The 20,699-nt window shown below is 38.2% G+C and overlaps 1 non-coding gene across 1 annotated transcript; it reads right to left on the bottom strand.

Annotated features, from left to right (window-relative positions):
* Positions 1-19,809: 19,809 nt before the first annotated feature.
* On the bottom strand, positions 19,810-19,882 carry TRNAV-AAC (transfer RNA valine (anticodon AAC)). Its single transcript has one exon. It is a non-coding gene; the product is annotated as a tRNA-Val (tRNA).
* Between the last annotated feature and the right edge of the window lie 817 nt (positions 19,883-20,699).

Here is a 20,699-nt window from a genome sequence, read left to right as displayed (position 1 = left end):
TTTGTTCAGCAAAATAGCACCACAAAAACTTATGAATAAAAGATAGTAAAGGCTTCCTCTAAACTGGCGAATTTTTCCACCTAATGTTTTATTCCACTGGAAGCCTAAATTTGGTGATATCTTATTTACTTGAATATAACTCGCATTAACACACCATTTTTTTTATTACATATTTCGAATCCTTAAAGTTCACTTAGCATTCTTGATAATTGATGATTTTTGTTCAGCTGTGATTTTTAGAATCGGGTGGTTTGCGTTTAATATGTGTCTTGAAGATCATGGAAATTTTGAATTAGTGCTCTTACCAAATCAGATCAGAGTCCTGCAGCAGTGCAGGTAAGACTACAACTGCACGATAAGTGGCTTCTTCTTCTTCTTCTTCTTCTTCTTTCACATTGACAGATATGGAACAGCAGCCAAATGAGACAACGTTTGAAGAAGTATACCGCGAATTCATCAGATTGGGCGAGCTGATCGACAAAAATTGGCCAGGTAAAGTGAAACTTTATGATACCTTTCCCCTGGTAAGTTTCACAGATGTTGACTCGGAGATTATGGAAGATCAGTCAGAATTGGCAAACCCCACTATTTCTGATTTTCAAGAAGTCCGCGTACGCAAAAAGCGGAGAACAACAGATCCACCTCTCAGACAACATAATGGAACAACACGATCAAGTTTCGGACTCCACTGCTTCTCCCAGAGTAAAGGTGCCTTCAATTATATTACGAGAGAAGCAGAGATGGGCAGCTTTAAGATCAACAATGTTCAACCTACACATTGGCTATGTAAAGGCGAAAAATATGGACGATAGAATAAATATATATCCTACAGCGGTGACAGACTATAGGCGACTTACAAAAGAAATGGACAATAGAGGTATACAGTACCATACCTTTTCGCTTAGCCCGGAGAAAAATTTAAAAGTGATCCTCCATGGCATCTGTGAAGACATTGATATAGAAGATTAGTTGCTGATCTTAACTTGTAGGATCTACTTCCTGTTAAGATCAGCAGAATGTTCAGATCCAACAAATTTCCCATGCCGTTAGTCCTTGTAGAGATACATAACATATACAAAAATATCTACAACTTGAAAACAATCTGTGGGCTCATTGTCACACCACAGCCACTCCAAAAAAGGGCATCTTCTGGGCAGTGCCATAGGTGTCAAAAGTTTGGTCATGCCCAGAAATTATGTAAAGATGAATTTAAATGCTTGAAATGTGGGGCAAGCCACCCAACAAATATCTGCACAAATCCATAAACAACCCCGGCTAAATGTGCCAACTGCAGTGGCCCCCATCCTGTCAACTACAAGGGATGCATTCAGCACCCAAAAAAAATAGACGGATGGAAACAGCCAAACAGTCCACTTCCTCTAGTACAAGAACACCAGAGACCCCTCCACCCAAACCGGAGGCTCGGCGTCCACAGTCAAAGACCTTCAAAGATAGAGTGAACCAAAAGCAAACAAGAAGTTATGCTGATGTGGCCCGTACAAACAAATCAGCACCTACAAATCTAACAGCTGTTATTACAGCCTCTCTAACCAACATGCTACAAGATTTTAGCTTGTCAAACCCTTCAGCAACCTCCATCAAAAGATTTCTACGTGAAACACAGGTCATCCTCACAGCGCTCATTGATGGTTAGAAACAAACGTATTCCAGCCTCTTTGCAGATCATTGCATGGAATGCGAATGGCCTAAGAAACAAAATCCTGGAGCTGCAAGAATTTACTAACAGATATCAACCAGATGTTATTTTAATCAGCGAATTTCACCTAAGACCCACAGATAACCCTAAAATAAGGGGTTACTGCCTATACAGAAATGACAAATTGGTCTACAGAGGTGGTGGCACTGCCATCTTCATTAAGAACTACATCAAGCACAATTCTGTGAACAACCCTCCAACCACTAATCTTGAGATCATGGGCGTGGAGGTGTTCACCATCTCGGCTGGCAGACTGAAAATCTACTCTGCTTACAATCCACCCCTAAAAACTCTATTATACTCTGATCTAAACGCCATCTTATGCGTCAGAGAACCCACCATTATAGCCGGGGATCTGAATTTCAAGCACCCTGTATGGAATTGCAGATCCACCAACAAGAACGGTTGCACCCTTTCCAACTTCATAGGATCACATAATGCTGTTGTAGCAGGCCCCACTGAACCAACTCATCTTAGTACATTTGGAACCGCAGACATCCTGGATATAGCTTTCCTGCGGGACATTAATCTTCAATACAGCCTAAGATCAGTAAATGAGTTGTCATCGGATCACAACCCAATACTACTTCAGATAGGAAGACAAGAATACCTGTCTCCACTCCTTCATTCCTATATATCGTGGAAAAGATTGTCGGAAGTGCTCAGGGATAATATTGGCCCTGTTCCTCACATTTACAAAAGATGACATAGAATCTGCAGTTACAAGCCTCTCCCAACTAATTAACTCCGCCATTACGGTAGCCACACTCCACAATTCTGTCCACAAGTCTGGTTGTCTGCTTGAAGACATTATGAACTTGATCAGGGAGAAAAACAGAGCCAGGAAAAGATTTCGTAACACTCGTGCGACACAAGATAAAACAAATCTAAATAGACTTACTGGGGCTGTGAGAGATACACTCAAGACATTCAGAGACCATCTATGGAAAGAAAGGTTAGCCTTTATCTCACCTACTGATTACTCTGTCTGTAAATTACTAAGAAACATCAAAAACAAAGGCAATCTCTTCCCCCAGTACTCTCCGACCAGGGCCTTGTACACACTGATGCGAACAAGGCGGAGGCCATGCCAAGAAATCTGGAAGAGCAGTGCAAACCTGCATATGGAAATCTAGACTCCAACTATATATATAAAATTCACAGACAGGTCAGACACGTATTAAAACTCCCAGATACCAGTGCTGACCATATTGCATCCACATCACCTGTTGAAGTACATAATATTATTAAAAAACTAAACAACAATAAAGCTCCTGGACCAGACAGCATCTCCAATAGGTGATCAAGCTGTTGCCTCGAAAAGCTGTAGTGCACCTGACCAATATAATAAATGCAATCTTAAGACTTCACTATTTTCCTTCCCCCTGGAACCTGGCTGATGTAATCCCTATACATAAGCCAGGCAAGGATCCACACCTACCGCAAAATTATCGTCCAATTAGTCTCATCTCCAAAAGGTCATCCTCTCACGACTCCAAACCTCAGCAATAAATGACTAAATAGTAAATTAAATTGTAAATGACCTAAACATCCTCCCTAAAGAACAGTTTGGTTTTCGGCAACACCGGACAAACTTATCTCAGCCGGCATCTCACTAAAAATGGTTCATCTAATCCATTCATATCTTCAGAATAGATTAATACAAGTCAAAATCAATGGTTCTACCTCATCCCAGCACCATATCTTTGCTGGAGTGCCGCAGGGATCCCTGCTAGCTCCATTGCTCTTTTCTATATACATGTCGGACATCCCACACAATCCGATGTCTTCCATCTTGGCCTTGTATGCGGACGATATAGCAATATTAACCAGATTTCTTCGACCCCACTTCGTTACCAGAAAGCTTCATGAAAACCTTCATGAAGGAAACCTTCTTAATCTGATGCAAGTGAATTCCTAAGGACTTCCATTCCTCTGCGCGTTCATCTTTTTCAATTGGATAGAATTCCTCATGACATCTTGGAGGTATCTATGGAATTTTGTTTGGATATTTTCACTACTTGTTCTGTCATACATATGGCCACACCTATATGTCCAAATAGTAAACATAGTTATAATAAGTATGACTTTGTACTCTGCTTAACTTTTTCTCGTTTAACCAAAATATTAGATTTTCATTTCTTATTTGATTCTGCGGCATCGATCAAGACTCCAGATTTTTTCTGCTTTTTTACAATAAATCATCATGCGATAAAGTGTTTCTGGCTGTTTACAGAATTGACAGATTGCAAGACCATCCAACGGTATTCCTTTTGCCATAACCCGCATTTTGGTTGGCAAACATGCATGATGAACTTTAAAGAAAAAGGTTTTGTAGAACAGACTTAGTGGAAGACGAAATACATTATGTATATTACGAAATACATTGTTTAAAATTGAGCTTAGTTCGATCTCTCTCCCCCCCCCCCTCTCTCTCTCTCTCTCTCTCTCTCTCTCTCTCCTCTTTTTTGTTCCTGATGCTGAGGTATTGGGAAAATGGTTCTAGATAGCTTTGCATACGATTGCTCTTGATAATTCTGGTGCCGATCGACACCAGTGCGTCGCTCCATCGCTGACCTCCAAGAGGTTATTCTGTCTACTTGGTCCAAAACATCTCAGGCTACCTTTTGTGCCCGAAGGTATTCTGGTCTAGAGGAGTCTATGACAAGACCGGTGCAAACGGTTTCGCAAGGAATACAATACACAGCTGTTCAAGGCATGTTGTTAACAACAGTAGTTCACTAACTAGTGTATTATAAGCTGATTAACCTCTCTTGGATGGGTTTCTCAAAAAAAAAAAAAAAAAACGGTTTCATTATTTCGTGATTTTCTTTACGAACTTTATCCATACTGTGAGATATTTTGATAAATTCAAAGTTGATAGCTTTGGGGATATCAAATCAGCGTATATTTTCATTAGAATAATAATAATTATTATTATTATTAATATTATTATTATTAGTAGTAGTATATGTAGTTTCTATAGAAATAGAAATTCGTCATCATCATCATCATCATGCTTATCAAGAATTTAGGCGTGGAATCTCTTTAGATGGGTTTTTTTTAACGTAGTCCATATTTGTAAGCTAGATATTTTCGTTCTACTGCCTTTTTTATGCTTACTTTACATTTACATAAAAGATTTATAGTTACGTTTGACAAGATGTCAATTTTCAAGTTGAAAGTAAACACTTTCAGCTTAAAAAAATGATACGTCTTAACGTGTAAAATCAGCAACGTTTTTCTGGTACCTAAATTTCACATCGCAACGAGTTTCTCTGAACATTGTACTAAGAAGTTCTGGGAAAAGAAAGACTCTCACAAACTATTCAAGAGTGTTTTTCCTTCTTTCTTCTTTTTTATATAAGAAGATTCTATCGAACCTCAAAGTGGACGTCAGATTAGTAGAATATTCTTATTAAAAAAAATAATAATAAAAAGACCCAGAAATATGAAATTAACTTTACTCTCTTAAGACGCCTTTGTATTTAAGTTTTTTTTTTTTTTTTTTTTTTGTCTTTAAGTATTACTGTCTCGGAAAACAGTAATACTTTTTTTTATCCAGCCATGCCCAACCACTAGAATTAATGATGCTACATTTCTTTCAATATTTTTGAGGAAAACAAAACAAACAAAAAAAAAAATGGTAAATTTGCCTCACTGATTCGCGAAGATATTTAGAGGATGTTTCATTTTAGGCACTTCAAGTTTAGCGAGTCTTCTTCTATCTGCCTGAAAGATAGTTTGGCGGAAGCTCTTTGAAAGAGAGAAAAACCTTTATAGAATTCGACCTTGATTTTATTCTAGAAGGATTAATTTCTCTCCAGAGCAAGTCAAAGGTAAAATTTTGTATGGAAGAACAATTTTATTGAAGTGTAGTAGATACTCGTACTTCGAAGAGGTCCCTATTTCGTGTTATGTTATTCTTAATTTCATTTGTCATTACATATGGATATATTATTATTATTATTATTATTATTATTATTATTATCAGACCTCCATGGAGGAAAAGATACCCACAAATATAAATATGGTTGCACTCATTATTAATGTAACGTTCTGATAGGCTTCTGACACACACACACACACACACACACACACACACACACACACACACACACACACACACACACACACACACACACACACACACACACACACACACACACACACACACACACACACACACACACACACACAAAGAGCGTGCGAACGCACACATACACACGCGCGCGCGCGTGTAACTAACCAGCCTTTTTACTTTCAAGAATATATACATACGAGGGTGGTCTGAAAAGTTCTCGGCCTCGACCACAGATGGCAACAATATCGGTTTCTAAGTTGGTACAACTGTCATAAGCATCTATGTGAAATTGTATGTCATTCTATCAAATAGTTTGATTTATACAGCTGTCTGAAGTATTGTCTGTATCCCTTGAAATTGATAAAATTGAGTATCGTGCGGTTATAAAATTCTTTGTAAAAGAAGGTTTAACGCCAAAAGAAATTTATTCGAAGCTCACATAAATATGGTATTGAATGACCGGCGAGTCAAAGTGAGTGAAATTGCTGAGACTATAGGCATTTCAAAAAACGTGTAGGATATATTTTGCATGAACAATTGCAAATGAAAAATCTTGCGCAAGATGGGTGCCACGCTTGATCACAGCAGATCAAAAACGCACTCGCATGAAAATCTCTGAACAGTGCTTGGAGCGTTTTAACAAGAATAAAGCTGATTTTATGCGTCGATTTATTACTATGGATGAGACTTGGATTCACCATTACACACGAATCCAAACAGCAGTCAAAACAGTGGACAGAAGCCGGTTGTTCAGCGCCAAAGAAGACAAAGTCGGTTTCATCAGCAGGAAAGGTCATGGCATCGGTGTTTTGGGATGCTAAAGTTTATTGCATCCCAAAACACAGTTTATTATTAAAAGAATATATATATATATATATATATATATATATATATATATATATATATATATATATATATATATATATATATATATATATATATATATATATATATATATATATATATATATATATATATTGTTCATCGGGTCGCTGATGTCTCCCAGTAATACCTTCAAGTTTCTCTCTTGAGCATGAAGATAAGGTACATTCATGTTTCTCAAGGAGTTTAGTTACTTCGTGGTCGTCTGCTACTGCCTCCGGTTGGATGGCTGTACTTTTGGTAATAGAAATGTCGATCGCTGGGATTTTGATGACGGCTGACCACTGTTGATCGTCTACTTCATTAATATTGGTTTCTTCCTTCACTTTTTACGATTTTTGGGTCACGTCCTGAGTTGTTGCAGACAATTTACAGTTATAGTCTTCTTGGGAGCTGCCGTACGCATCTACCAATCGACCAACCTTTGCCGGAAAAGGTTGGTCGATTGGTAGAGCCTCTGCTTCTAATGGCACAGCAAAACGTTAAGCAAGTTTGAGCCCGGTTAGTAGCTGGAAAGGGGTCAATCGTTCGATGCTGTTGGCACACTCTCCCTCGATCAGTCTTTGGACTCCCTGGAGGTGTCACATAATAATAATATCTGAAGTTGTTGCTATGATGACCAAATGAATTCCAAATGCCCACTTTGTCTTCAGTAATTTTCCCAATCTTTTCTGAGCAGGATTGATGCCTGGTCAAAATTGATGTTATCCTGTGACATTGGACGATCTCAATTTCGATCATGCATGGCGTTCGCAACTGGTTCGAGGTGCGAGTGCTAATACAGTAGTTGTATAGGAGTAATGGTCTGACCTTCATGTAAACTGCTATAAAGAACTTGCATCCACATTTATTATAGGATCGAAAAAATAAATAAATAGACGATTGTCAACGAATCGCCAATTGATAATATCTACAATAACACTCAACGCTTTTCCTTAAGTTTAATTGGAGTCCAACATGATAAATTTCCTTAAAAAAATAATAATCAAAAATAAATAATAATAATAATATTAAATATCGCTTTCGCGAAAGCTTTCGAAACTGTTACCGGCTAAGGATTATTGCATTCGCCTAAGAGGTGGAAAGTTCTGGTTAGATCACTAACAGCCCATTCAATTTTTTTTCTGGGTTACAGATAACGGACGAAGCAAGAATGCTTTTCATATTCCCCGTTATCTGTAGAAGAAAATGTGTGGATGGAGTTATTGAGCTATAAGTTCTGGTCATGGCTGAGTAACGGCAGTAGCCGAGCCTCAATTAAAACTTCATTGGCTACAGCATTGCCACCTATTACCCTCTGTACTCGTTTATCAAACTACCGCAACATGATGCTACTCACGTTGAAATTAATTATAATTTTCCTTTTCAAAATTAAAAATGGTGCATTAAAATATTCTAATTGAACAGTGAAATTCAAATTACTTCGAAAAATTACTCAATATTTTAAAATGTATATTATAATTGATAATAACATATATATTTATTTCCTTATTTTTTCTTAAATCACAAATATTTAATTATATAGGTGAAAAACTACCATTTGGTATAATTTTGTAGATGATACAAGTAGAGTTAATGAAAGATGAACAAAAATCTCTGAGTCGTTTGACTGCAATAACAATCCTTGTTGCTGTAGCAATGGTTAAAGATTTGCTACCACGATTTAACACAATTACACAGAAACTCCACCTATCATAGAAATTAGTCTCAAGAAGCCATTGTGCTACTGAATTTTCCTTGGAAATAGATTTTACTGGTGTGTGTGTGTGTGTGTGTGTGTGTGTGTGTGTGTGTGTGTGTGTGTGTGTGTGTGTGTGTGTGTGTGTGTGTGTGTGTGTGTGTGTGTGTGTGTGTGTGTGTGTGTGTGTGTGTGTGTGTGTTTTGCAAGATGCGAAAAAAGCAAGCGCCTTAGAACTTGATCAAGTTCTTAACAACAGCTTCTTCCAACTCCGCAATCTCCTTTTTCTAATCTCGTAAGAATATGATAACATAGTTCGAAGCATTGAACTGATTTTGCTTCCTTCTCCCTCTTACGAGATCTTAAGAATATTCCATCTTCAATAAATCTCTGTTATTGACATACTTATGTCTTCCTTGGCTACGACTAAGCTGTCTAGTGGTTGCCAGGATTCCAATTGTATCAAGTATAACAGCGGTCCCGACTTCTCTATCAGCGAAGCTTGGCATATGACCTACTTATTTTATCCTCTTTGAATCGTAATATTTGCTGCGATGATCGGCAGTAAATAAAGAATCCCTTCTTCATATCCTGACAACCGGATTTGTGGTAACATTCATGAGATATCTACAGCTAGTTGCCTTGTTACGTTTCCTGCGTTTTACCGATTACATAGCAAATAAGTCGAAAACAGTTATTTGCGGATAGCGGACTGTGTGTGTGTGTGTGTGTGTGTGTGTGTGTGTGTGTGTGTGTGTGTGTGTGTGTGTGTGTGTGTGTGTGTGTGTGTGTGTGTGTGTGTGTGTGTGTGTGTGTGTGTGTGTGTGTTTAGAGTTCATTGTGGTGTCTCTATATTTATCGTTAATCATTACGCGTAATTTATTTTGATAAAAATAAAAACAGTTTGTAATCAAGCAAAATAAAACATTCTTAACATTGATGCAGATTTTTCTAAAAGAGATAAAGAAATGAGTGTATCCTAAATTGTAAATTGGTTTGTAAATAAAATCGACAGCAGCAGTTAAAAAAATTGAATGGGCTGTTAGTTATCTAACCCTACACTTTCCACCTCTTAGGCGAATGTGGTAATCCTTAAACTACAAGATTTTTTGTTTCGACACCTTGCAGCAAAATTTTGATAGAAAATAATTTTCTTTAATAACAACTTTTCTGTGGAAATTTTATATTGCCGACCAAAATGCAGTTTGGTTGGCTGAGTGGTTAGCGTATCTGCTCTCCAGTCAAAAGGCTGCTGGTTCAAATCCCGCCGTGGGTACGGATGTTTGTGATTGTCTGTGAAAATGCTAGTCGTGGTGGTCGGCGGTAGATGGCATTGGTACAGATGATGAAAATAATTGCAGTTGGTGGAGACAGAGAGTTGTAGATGAGTCTTTGAACTCCCTGGAGGTGTTACATAATAATAATAATAGTAGCAAAGTAGACGCAAGAGGCTCGTGTGTGTGTGTGTGTGTGTGTGTGTTTTGAGAGCAATGAGATTCTTTTGCCAGCAGCTAAGTATGCTGCTGGCAAAAGAATCTCATTGCCGGCCTGGTTGTCCGAGTGGTTAGTATATCCGCTCTCTAGCCAAGAGGCTGCGGGTTCGAATATCGCGAGAAATAAGTTTTGATTAAAGAATTTTCTCTAATTATTTTACAATTAAATTTTTGTCTAGAATAATAAAATATAAGACTGTACTAAGTAGTTGCAATAATAAAAGAATTGTAAAGATGTATATGCTGCTAAAAGTGCACCTGCACTAAAGAAATGTTACTAAGAGCTTAAAAAGGCATGTCGGATTAGCTCCGAGCGCCAAAAAGATCACAAGGTCAAATGGTCAACGATGACGTAGGTTCATTCATTGCTCGTGGCTAATCCTGGAATGTTCCGAATTGAGAACAAAGAACTGTGATTTGAATAAAAGGGCAATACAGCACGCTGTTCAAGATTGATCTTGAGTTTACTACTGTACCGTAAGGAGTAGATCCGAGTTCAGAATGAGGCTCGATCCGATTGGCACGTACTCGTAGTAGGTAAGGTAAGGTAAAGGTAAAGATTGAGGCAGGTGATCAGAAATTTTAGGTAAGTAAGTAGGTAAGGTAAGGTAAAGATTGAGACAGGTGATCACAAAGTATAGTGATTCTGAATATTGTACAGCAAACTGCAGACTAGTCTTAATCATCATGAACAGTCCGTACGATGAACTAGACTTTAAGCAGCTACTTGCAATTTTCCGACATGTAGGAAACCTGCTACATACAAAATGGCCGGGTAAAGTAGAGATCCATCAAATCGCGGAAGTCGAATCTGAGGACTATCAACCTTCAGAACCTCTCCGCACCACTTCTCAAGATGAGACAAGAGACAACAACCCAGCCACAGATACTCAGACTCCGGAAGAACCAGACGACTACCAAACGGTGAGTAGGAAAAAGCGACGAAAAGAGACACCACCCGAAGAACCGGAACACCAGCCAATGGACACAGCGGCACAAATCAAAGAACGAGTCCCGCCGGTAATCTTAAGAGACAAAAAACAATGGTCGACAATTTCGGAGGCCATGAGAAACTCCGAGATTAAATTCAAAACAGCCAAAATCTCCAACGAAGGAGTCCGTATCCAGCCTGAAGGGACATCAGACTACCGTCGGCTAACAAAGTTAATGGACGAGCTAAAGACCCCATACCACACTTTTGAACTGAAAAGCGAAAAAAACCTAAAAGTTGTCATCAGAGGACTGGTAGAAGAAATCACGTCCGAAGAAATAGCCATCGACCTTAGATCTCAAGGACTGGAACCCATAAAAATATCAAGAATGTACCGGGCAGACAAACGTCCCATGCCGCTGGTTTTCGTGGAAATTAATAAGGAACAAAGAAGGATTTACGATCTCAAAACAGTTTGCAATCTCAGGATTAAAACAGAACCACTCAGAAAGAAAGCAAGAGCAGGACAATGCCATCGCTGCCAGAGATATGGGCACGCACAGAAACTGTGCAGAACAGAGTACAAATGTGTGAAGTGCAGGGACAGTCACCCTACTCACTCATGCTCCAAACCACGTACAACTTCAGCCACATGTGCAAACTGCGGCGGCCCACACCCAGCTAACTATAGAGGCTGCACTCTCCATCCAGATAACCTGGCAAGCAACAGAAAATCAGGCACTCCACCAGCTCAAAAACGTGCAACACCCCTTGAAGAAGGTATCTATCAGCGGACATCACACAGCTCATATGCTGCAGCAGTCACCTCAAAGGCTAAATCAGCAGAATCTATGCCCAACAGTCAGAACACAGCTGCTATCCTTGCTGCCACCCTAGGGGAGATGCTAACGGCTTTCAGCAAGACCAACCCCAATCAGAGTGATACGAACAAGTTCTTAAAAAACACTCAAGTCATCTTCACAATGATAAGCAATGAATAATACACCTGGTTCGAACAACTTCATACAGATCGCATTTTGGAATGCCAACGGCCTAAACAACAAACTCCTGGAACTACAAGAATTTACAGCAAGACATAGAATAGACATCCTCTTAATCAACGAGACGCACCTTCGGCCCTGCGACAACCCCAAACCAAGGAACCAAGCACTACTTAGGAATGACAGACTCAATGCCAGAGGAGGTGGAACGGCTATCTTTGTCAAAAAAGACATAAGATACAATGAGATCAAGAAGACAACGACTACACACCTGGAAGAAACTGGAATTGAGATACACACCAACAATGCAGGTAACCTAAAGCTATATTCAGTCTACAACCCTCCAGGCAAACCACTACTAGCCTCGGATCTCTCCCAGCTCCTCGACACAAATGAAGCAACAATTGTGGCGGGAGACCTAAACGCCAAACATCCTGCATGGAACAGTAGAAACTCCAACAACAATGGGAAGAGCCCACACACGTTCGCTACGACAAGAAACATCATCATAGCAGGTCCCGCCGAACCAACACACTACGGACCGCTGGGAAGACCTGATGTGCTGGATATAGCCATTTTTAGGAACACCTCGCACCAATTCCAGTTACAGGTAGTCAATGATCTAAGCTCCGACCACATTCCGATACTACTAAGCCTAGGCGGCGAAACAGAAATCATCCCCAGGCAGTCCTCCACAAATTTCAAAAAGCTCAACGCTATTCTCCGCAACCTCAGGACCCGTTCCAATCATATCCTCACCTAAAGAAATAGATACAGCGATCAGAAAACTGGAAAGCACAATCCAAGCTGGACTAGCAGCAGCTTCCACCGTTACCACTCCAGCTCAAGCCAACCTGCTCCCAGAAGAGATTCTAAAGCTCATCCGCAGCAAAAACAGGATCAGACGCCGTTACCATACAACACTATCCCCCCAGGATAGACAAGAGCTAAACAGGGCAACAAACCTTGTCCGATATGCGATCAAAGATCACAAGAACCAGCTGTGGGAGAAAAAGCTAAACTCCTTAAACACCAAAGACAACTCATTGTGGAAAATGACGAAAGCCCTTCGCAGCGATTGCCCCAACATTCAGCCAATCCAGGGAGAAAGGGGCATGGCCTACCGAGACGACGAGAAAGCAGAAGCCTTTGCTTTCTCGTCGTCCTTTCCCCTGGAACTGCAATTCAGCCCAAACTATGCGCATGCGGATTTGCACTTCGTTGAAAAAATACACAGGCATGTCCGCTGTGCACTCCATCAAACCAGCAGCCAAGACAATACAAACTATGCTACCCCAAGAGAAGTACATCAAATCATCAAGAGCCTCAACAACAGAAAAGCCCCAGGTCCTGACGAGATTTCAAACCAAATCATAAAAACACACCCCCATAAAACAGTTATGCATCTAGTGGCGATCTTCAACGCGATGCTAAGACTCAACTACTTCCCCACTCGCTGGAAACAGGCAGATGTAATCCTCATCCACAAACCCGGAAAAGCACCTCAATTCCCCCAGAACTACAGACCTATCAGCCTCCTATCAAATCTGGGAAAAATCGCGGAAAAGATAATTCTGAACCGCCTACAAAACGAAACGGACAAGATCGACCTAATCCCAAAAGAACAATTCGGATTTTGCAAAGGCCACTGCACAACCCAACAGGTCCACAGACTTATAGAATTTATAACTACTGGATACAACTGGAAACAACACACAGGTGCAATCTTCCTGGATGTGGCGAAAGCCTTTGACAAAGTATGGCACAAAGGCCTCATCCACAAACGAATAGCTGCAAAATACCCACTAAACCTCGCCAAAATCATAGAATCCTATCTGAAAGACCGAAAATTTCAAGTTAAGCTACGTGGCCTCAGATCCCCCATGAGAAGCATCACAGCAGGTGTCCCGCAAGGCTCCCTCCTATCGCCGCTACTCTTCAACATTTTCATCTCAGACCTACCAAACACAGCATCAACCACGGCCTTCTATGCAGACGACATGGCAATACTGACCAGATCACTCAGGCCACACTTAGCCACACAACGACTACAAGACGCAGCAACAAATCTTGAAGAATGGTATCAGAAATGGAGGATAGATGTCAACGCTGACAAAAGTACTGCCATACTATTTACAAGAAGGAAAGCAACCCACCACGGAGCAGTCACGATGTTCAACACTGATATCCCATGGCAAAAAGAAGTAAAATACCTGGGAATCAAATTGGATAACCGACTCAGATTCAACTCCCACATCTCACATGCCTGCAACAAAGCCAACTCAGCAATAGCTCAACTCTATCCGCTACTCAACTGAAGAAGCAAAGTCAGTACAGAAAACAAACTAACAATATACAAAACAATCATCAGACCCATACTAACGTACGGATCGCTGGCATGAAGCCCCCCCCCCTCCCCAGCAACATCAAAAGACTACAGGTACTACAAAATAAATGCCTCCGAATGATCTTCGACGCCCCGTGGTTTGTTAGGAATTCTCTCCTCCACCAAGACGGGAAAATGCCAGACATACCTTCATATCTCAACCAGACTGCAGCCAAGTACTTCGCCCAGGTATCACTCCACCCCAACCAACTCATTCGTGATGCATCAAATTATGATGAAAACGACAGATGGAGACACAAACGCCAGAAGGCAGCTCTGATCATCGCTTCACACGATTCTACACAGCCCTAATTCGGGCGAGCCATGCGCTCAAAAAATTTCTCATTATCGATAATCACAATCTAGCGATGAAGGGATAAAAGCCCAAGGGAATGACGTCCATCTCGCCATTTAAGTTAACAGTTAACGGTTCAAGATTTTTTTCGACCTGTGGCTGACCTTTCCTGGAATTTAGCGCAGCACCTACGAGGGATCCTTCCGGAGTAGAAGGATGGTTGTTTTTCCCGCCGCCTATGCCTGATGTACGTTTGCCGCCCGCTCGCTCTACGCTGCGGATAGCCACGGCAGAACTCCAGTGCATAATTCGAAGGAAGACTATCGAGGATTTGACCTGGCAGAAGTGGCCACGTATCATTAAGGAATCGAACTGTCCTCTCGGGAAATTGTTAACAAGTAAGCCCGTTTTGTTTTGCAGTATGCGATACGATTGTGTCTAGAAATCGTAAATAGAAAGAAAGAGCCTTATTGTTAACTGGGGGCTGTATGTGAACTAAATGTCTTGTTTTTTTGAAGAACCTGTTTTGTTAATGTTATCTCATTCTCGAGATGCTTGATACAATATCTGAATTAGCCTTAATTAAGAAGTAAATATAATGGAAGAGAATTAACTGTGTTAACGTTCTTATAACAATTGTGTATGCTTATGAGCTATATTTGTGATTAATTAAGAAGTAAATATAATGGAAGAGAATTAACTGTGTTAACGTTCTTATAACAATTGTGTATGCTTATGAGCTATATTTGTCCCATAGAGGATATTCTGTGATAAGTAAGATTGAGAAATTTTGCTAGTAAAATGTTATAATCTGTGATGTTCAGATAGTGAGTTAATGTGTGATGTATGGTGCATTTTGTTAAGTTAGTATTTAATCATTCTTTCTATGCTTTGTATCATGTCTTAGAAGTCAAAATAAATATGTTTTGTTTTTTACAATTGTCTGCTTCTAATTCCTAAGCCAATGCGCCATCCCGAAAATAAATAACGAACCTGCGGGAGTAAATTATAACAGCAAACCACGACTTGCATTTTTGATTATTTGTATAGGAGTGTAAGATTACATTTTGTCTTCTTCTCGCCCTGACTGTTAACATAAATTAGATCAATTAAGTGGCACGGTTGGAATTACAATAAATTTCTTAAATGATTTGTGTACAATTGCTCAGGGATTTCCACGCCAGATAGATCTTAAGAACGAGGTCTATCTAGCAGCAGAAGAAACAAAAAAAAGGGGGGGGGGCAAGAAGTAATAATAAGGAATTAGATAGAATATTAGAAGACACGGAAAATATTACACCGCGTAGGCATGGATGTTTGTGATTGTCTTCCACCTTCATACATTCATTCACCCAACTATAGATACACTCTCCCAATATGGACTGCGTCACCACGGGAGAAGTAGACCCAAAACCTCCCGCAACGGGAGAGGCCTTCACCCTGCAGTGGGTGGAAAAATTTCAACTTCGAAGTAGTAACGCATCAAAAACTACGTGTGTTGATCTCGTTTATAAAATGATCAACTGTTTCGTGATTTCCGTAAAATGTAAAAAGGACCGATCGTTAGCGGCTGGATAGAGTTGATTGGAATTTGATATTTACGATTGCTATTAAAATGTGTCTGTACAGTATAATTGTTTTTCTTTTAATAGGACCGTTTGAATTGCAAAGTTGAGAGCTATACAAAGGTTGTTTTTAAAATTACGTCTTTCGCAAATGAATTCAGATTGAATGGAAAATGAGTGGAGTTATTCGCACTATTTTCCCACTTGCACATTTATGTCGTTCGTCATCATTTCCCTACTGGGGTAGGGAGTAGACTTCATTGATGACGTCACTGAGAATGAATGAAGGGTCACCTTTGCCATTCCTTATTGGACGTAATATGGACAACCCTCCCCATATCAGATTTCGGCAATAAAGTATCTGGTAAAAGATGAAGCAATAATTTCGCAACTCCTTTTCCACACATTTAGTAACACAATCGCAAACATCATTGCATGTAGTAGGATTCGAACCCACAACTTGCTGAGCAGAGAGTGCACACACCAACCACTCGATCAACCTGGTTGGATCACTGAGGATAGGTCTGTAGAGAAGTTGCAAGAAATGTTGATTTGTAGTCGATGAGCAGACCGTTTTCCTGATCTCGATTGTTCAATATGTCACAGAGGTAACCATGGTTTTCCGACTTCCAAATGACAGTGGCAGGATGGATCCATCTTACGTTCATATGACCCTCATAAAGGTTCTTCGCGTCCTACACGAGATTCAAGCCCAGTTCGTCCCCTCCAAAAGCCAGATAGCGTCAATAACGTACTATTGTTGGATCCTACTTCTTAACACATACTTTGGATCCGACATGTTAATCATTATGATGTTCTTAAACAAAATAGACGGTTGCTAGTTGATTTCTAATTCAAATATAGAGAATATTTATATTTAAAGACTGCGCCACTTTATATCTGAATTAGTTCAAGAACTGAAGAAAAACCAACTCACAACTATCTCTCTTTTTAGGTGTTAATATTATACAGTATATACTGGCCGAGTATATTTAACTTAATTATCTCTCCCGCTTTGGTTCGAATATTTTATGAATGGTGCAGTAAAAGAGATTCAGGCAAAATACAACTTTAGATTAACAAAAATAAACATTTAATTTTATAATCACAAATTATACACTTAAGATCAAAATACTAAATAAGTTATAAACACTTCAGCCTTTCTGATAATACTGTCATACAAACTCAGACAATGGTAAATCTGTTATCTCTAATACAGTCTTCTCACAGTTCTTTAAGTTCCAAATACGACAAAAATTGCAGTAACACTTCTTCACAAACAAACACTTTTAAATTTACACTTCAGCTAATTTTCACCAATAGTTATTGTTAGTATAAGGAAATTCTAGGATGAAACTCACACACTTCTCTGTATAGGAATATTAATGGTTGGAATAATCTTATCTATAATCTTCTATCTTCATCTACTTATACATATACACTTTTTATAACTGTGAACACTTAAAACAGTATACAGCACTCATTAAATAAATCTTCTAAGCAATAACCGAATTAATCGTCGGTCACTATACATAAACAAACGTTCTTGCATGATACTACTTATGAATAAATCACTTATGAATTAAGGCAACACACAATAATTCCTTAACTTGAGGTTTTATATGCACAGCTGTTCATTCTTCCTGCATTCATTTAATTCTTTAGGCAATATAGTTCTAAGCACATCTAACGGTAACTTCAACTTCACAGCCTCTACTATTCCCTAATAACTCTGTGCTTTGCTTCAAGGTTCTGTATGTCCTTGAAAGGTCGGCCCTGAAATTGAATCTCAACCCAAATATCGCTAGTCTATTTAGTAATCACTCAGCTGTCTTCCATAGCTATAATTGTTATTCTACAATTTATTAGCTAACCGCCTCTCGGCTAGTAGACTTTATTTAGCTGCTTGAGTGACTTACCGACTCGCTATTATCGCACTGTGATTCCCGAATGCTCCGATTCCAACCTAATGCCAATCCTCTCCTTTCTCTCTCTAATTTATCTCTTCATTAAAAATCCTTAAAAGGACTGGCTTAAAGGGGCGAAGCAAGAATGCTTTACATCTTCCCCGTTATCTGTAGCGGACAGTGTAGGGATAAGGTGTTATTGAGCTATTAAAGCTCTGATCATGGCAGGAGGGTAACAGCAATAGCCGAGCCTCAGTTAGAACTTCATTGGCTACAGCATTGCCATCCATTACCCTCCAAGGATATTGGATTGAATTAATCAATCCTTGTTTTGTTTTTCCATCCTCTTCATTAATTTCAGCGTTCATCACTTATATATCCCTTCTTCGCGCCTAAATTATTCTCGTGATTTTTTTCTAAAACTCTTTTCAATAAACCTTCTCCTCACGTGGTGTTCCAAAACGTGCAAGCTATCTAACATACGTTTCCATGACAACAAAACAAAACATAATAAAATCGAGGTATTGCATAACACTAAACTTCTACAAATAGGAATAAATAAAGAATATTTATATTTCAATTAATGCGCAGTTAAATTATCAAATACAAGTTCTTATAATATTAACATAGTAATAATTAAAATAGCTTAATAATATTTAATACAGTCTTTTCATTATTAATACATATATCTTTGATTAATTAATTAAATATTAGACAAAATTAAGGTAGTTATATGAATATTAATTTGTAAAATAAGTTGTTTACATTAAATAATATTTACAAGTCTAGCCTTTGTGATGGAAGATCATGTTGGATTCTGAAGCAAATAATAATTACTCCAATCTCTATATATTCAGAATCCAACACTACATAGAAACGGATTAAAAACGAAGAGAATATGAAGCAAGGTTAGGCATTCACTGAAGGTGGGTGATCGTAAGATTTCCAAAATTACCAAAATTGAAGTGCTAAATGATTGCTGCTTTATCTCGTTAGGGAATGCAAAGTCGTTTAGAGGATTTACTTATGGCACGATGGACACGTCATTAATACCAAGGATTACGCAGTCCAAGAAGAGGAATGTTTGTAATACACGCAGAAAGACTAATTAAAACTCCAGAAAAAGAAATATTGAAAATTATTATCCAAATAGAATTTTTTGTTTCCATTAGTTATTTATCGTTTTATTGAATTTCCGTAGACCACTCCATTCAACTCAATAAACTCTTCTGAAGTGTCAGAAGACAATTACAAATCTTTCTATGCTTTTAATCTCGCTCGAGATTATTTATTTTCCTTTTCTTTTTTGCTTCCCCTAGGGATTTAACAGGGTGAACTTCAAGTCCATGTCAACAAAAAAGGGAAGGCAGCTTGTCTATTGCATCACAAAATCGCTCAGAAATTTATTCTTTTCTTTTTATTAAAGTGCAATCCTTGCCTAATTGGAAATCTACTTCATTTTATTTTTCTTTTTCCCCCCCTCACCCTTAGGAGACGACCTATTTCAGCTATTTGCAAGGTCTTACCGTTATTGTGTAGGCATGGTAACAATGCCTCAATTTTTATTGAGGGAGACGCACCATGCTTTAATTGAAGTGATGACGATTGACAAATATTAGAAAATGAATTGGGTAAGTTGAGAAATATTTACGAAGTTGTTAATTTTCTTGTCTTATTATTTTTGCTAATTCAAATACTTGTTTCACTCGAAACATTTATTTTTAATATTCACTTTGCAGTAACTACATGAACAAAATATGAGAAATTAAAAGAACCATAGGGTGTTATGTTTTGTTATGGAACTCATAAACAAAACCAGAGGTTTTTTTTTAAATAAAGAAGCAGATGATGGGTTAAAAAAAAAACGATTTGTGCCTGCCAGGGATCGAACCTGGGACCTTCCGCGTGTTAAGCGGATGTGATAGCCACTACACCACAAGCACATTATGCAATATTTTATTAACCATAAAACATCTACGTACATTCCAAATAAATATATATACATTTGTACATAGAATGCTTATTCTAATTGGTATTTTGATTTACATTTCTTGATCTTAATAATATATTATGTACAATTTATTTTTCCTTATTTTTAACATCAGTAATCTGCTCAGTGTCTGCTTCTTCTTACAGTCCTTTTTACATGAGTTGAGCAGTATTTTTCTTTTAATGTAACATAACTTTACTATCCATGGAATTCCGTATTATGAATTTAAGTTACCAGTCATCACATTTCTATTTCCATAATTCATATTTCCTTTTTATAATGAAATTCCTATAAGAGACACATTTCCTTAAACTTATGTAAGGTTTGTTTTAAAATATACAACAGTGGATTTTATATTGTTAACTAATCTGACAATATTCATATATAAATGTACATATTTATACATGTATGTACATATCCACACATATAGATATATACCTATTACTATTTTACATAATATAATATATATAATATTTTATAATATAATATATATAATATTTTATAATATAATATATAATATATTTTACAATACGTCTTCTATGCATATGACTATTTTACTTATAATACATATAATTATTCTTTCGGAGACACTTCTTTATAGCCCTTTGTTATGTTTGACTTGACACTTTTACATTTGGACTGTAAACATTTTGGATTGTACATTATACATTTACAGTATAATGTACATTTTGGATTGTACATTATACATTTACAGTATAATGTACATTTTGGATTGTACATTATACATATACAGTTTGGATTATGTGATA

The sequence above is a fragment of the Typopeltis vanoorti genome, chromosome 3, assembly GCF_054136105.1.
Source record: "Typopeltis vanoorti isolate ZY-2024b chromosome 3, IOZ_Tvanoo_1.0, whole genome shotgun sequence".
Taxonomy (NCBI): Eukaryota; Metazoa; Arthropoda; class Arachnida; order Uropygi; family Thelyphonidae; genus Typopeltis; species Typopeltis vanoorti.
Note: the sequence above shows the minus strand (reverse complement) of the source record. Positions and strands in the feature narration are given on the sequence as shown.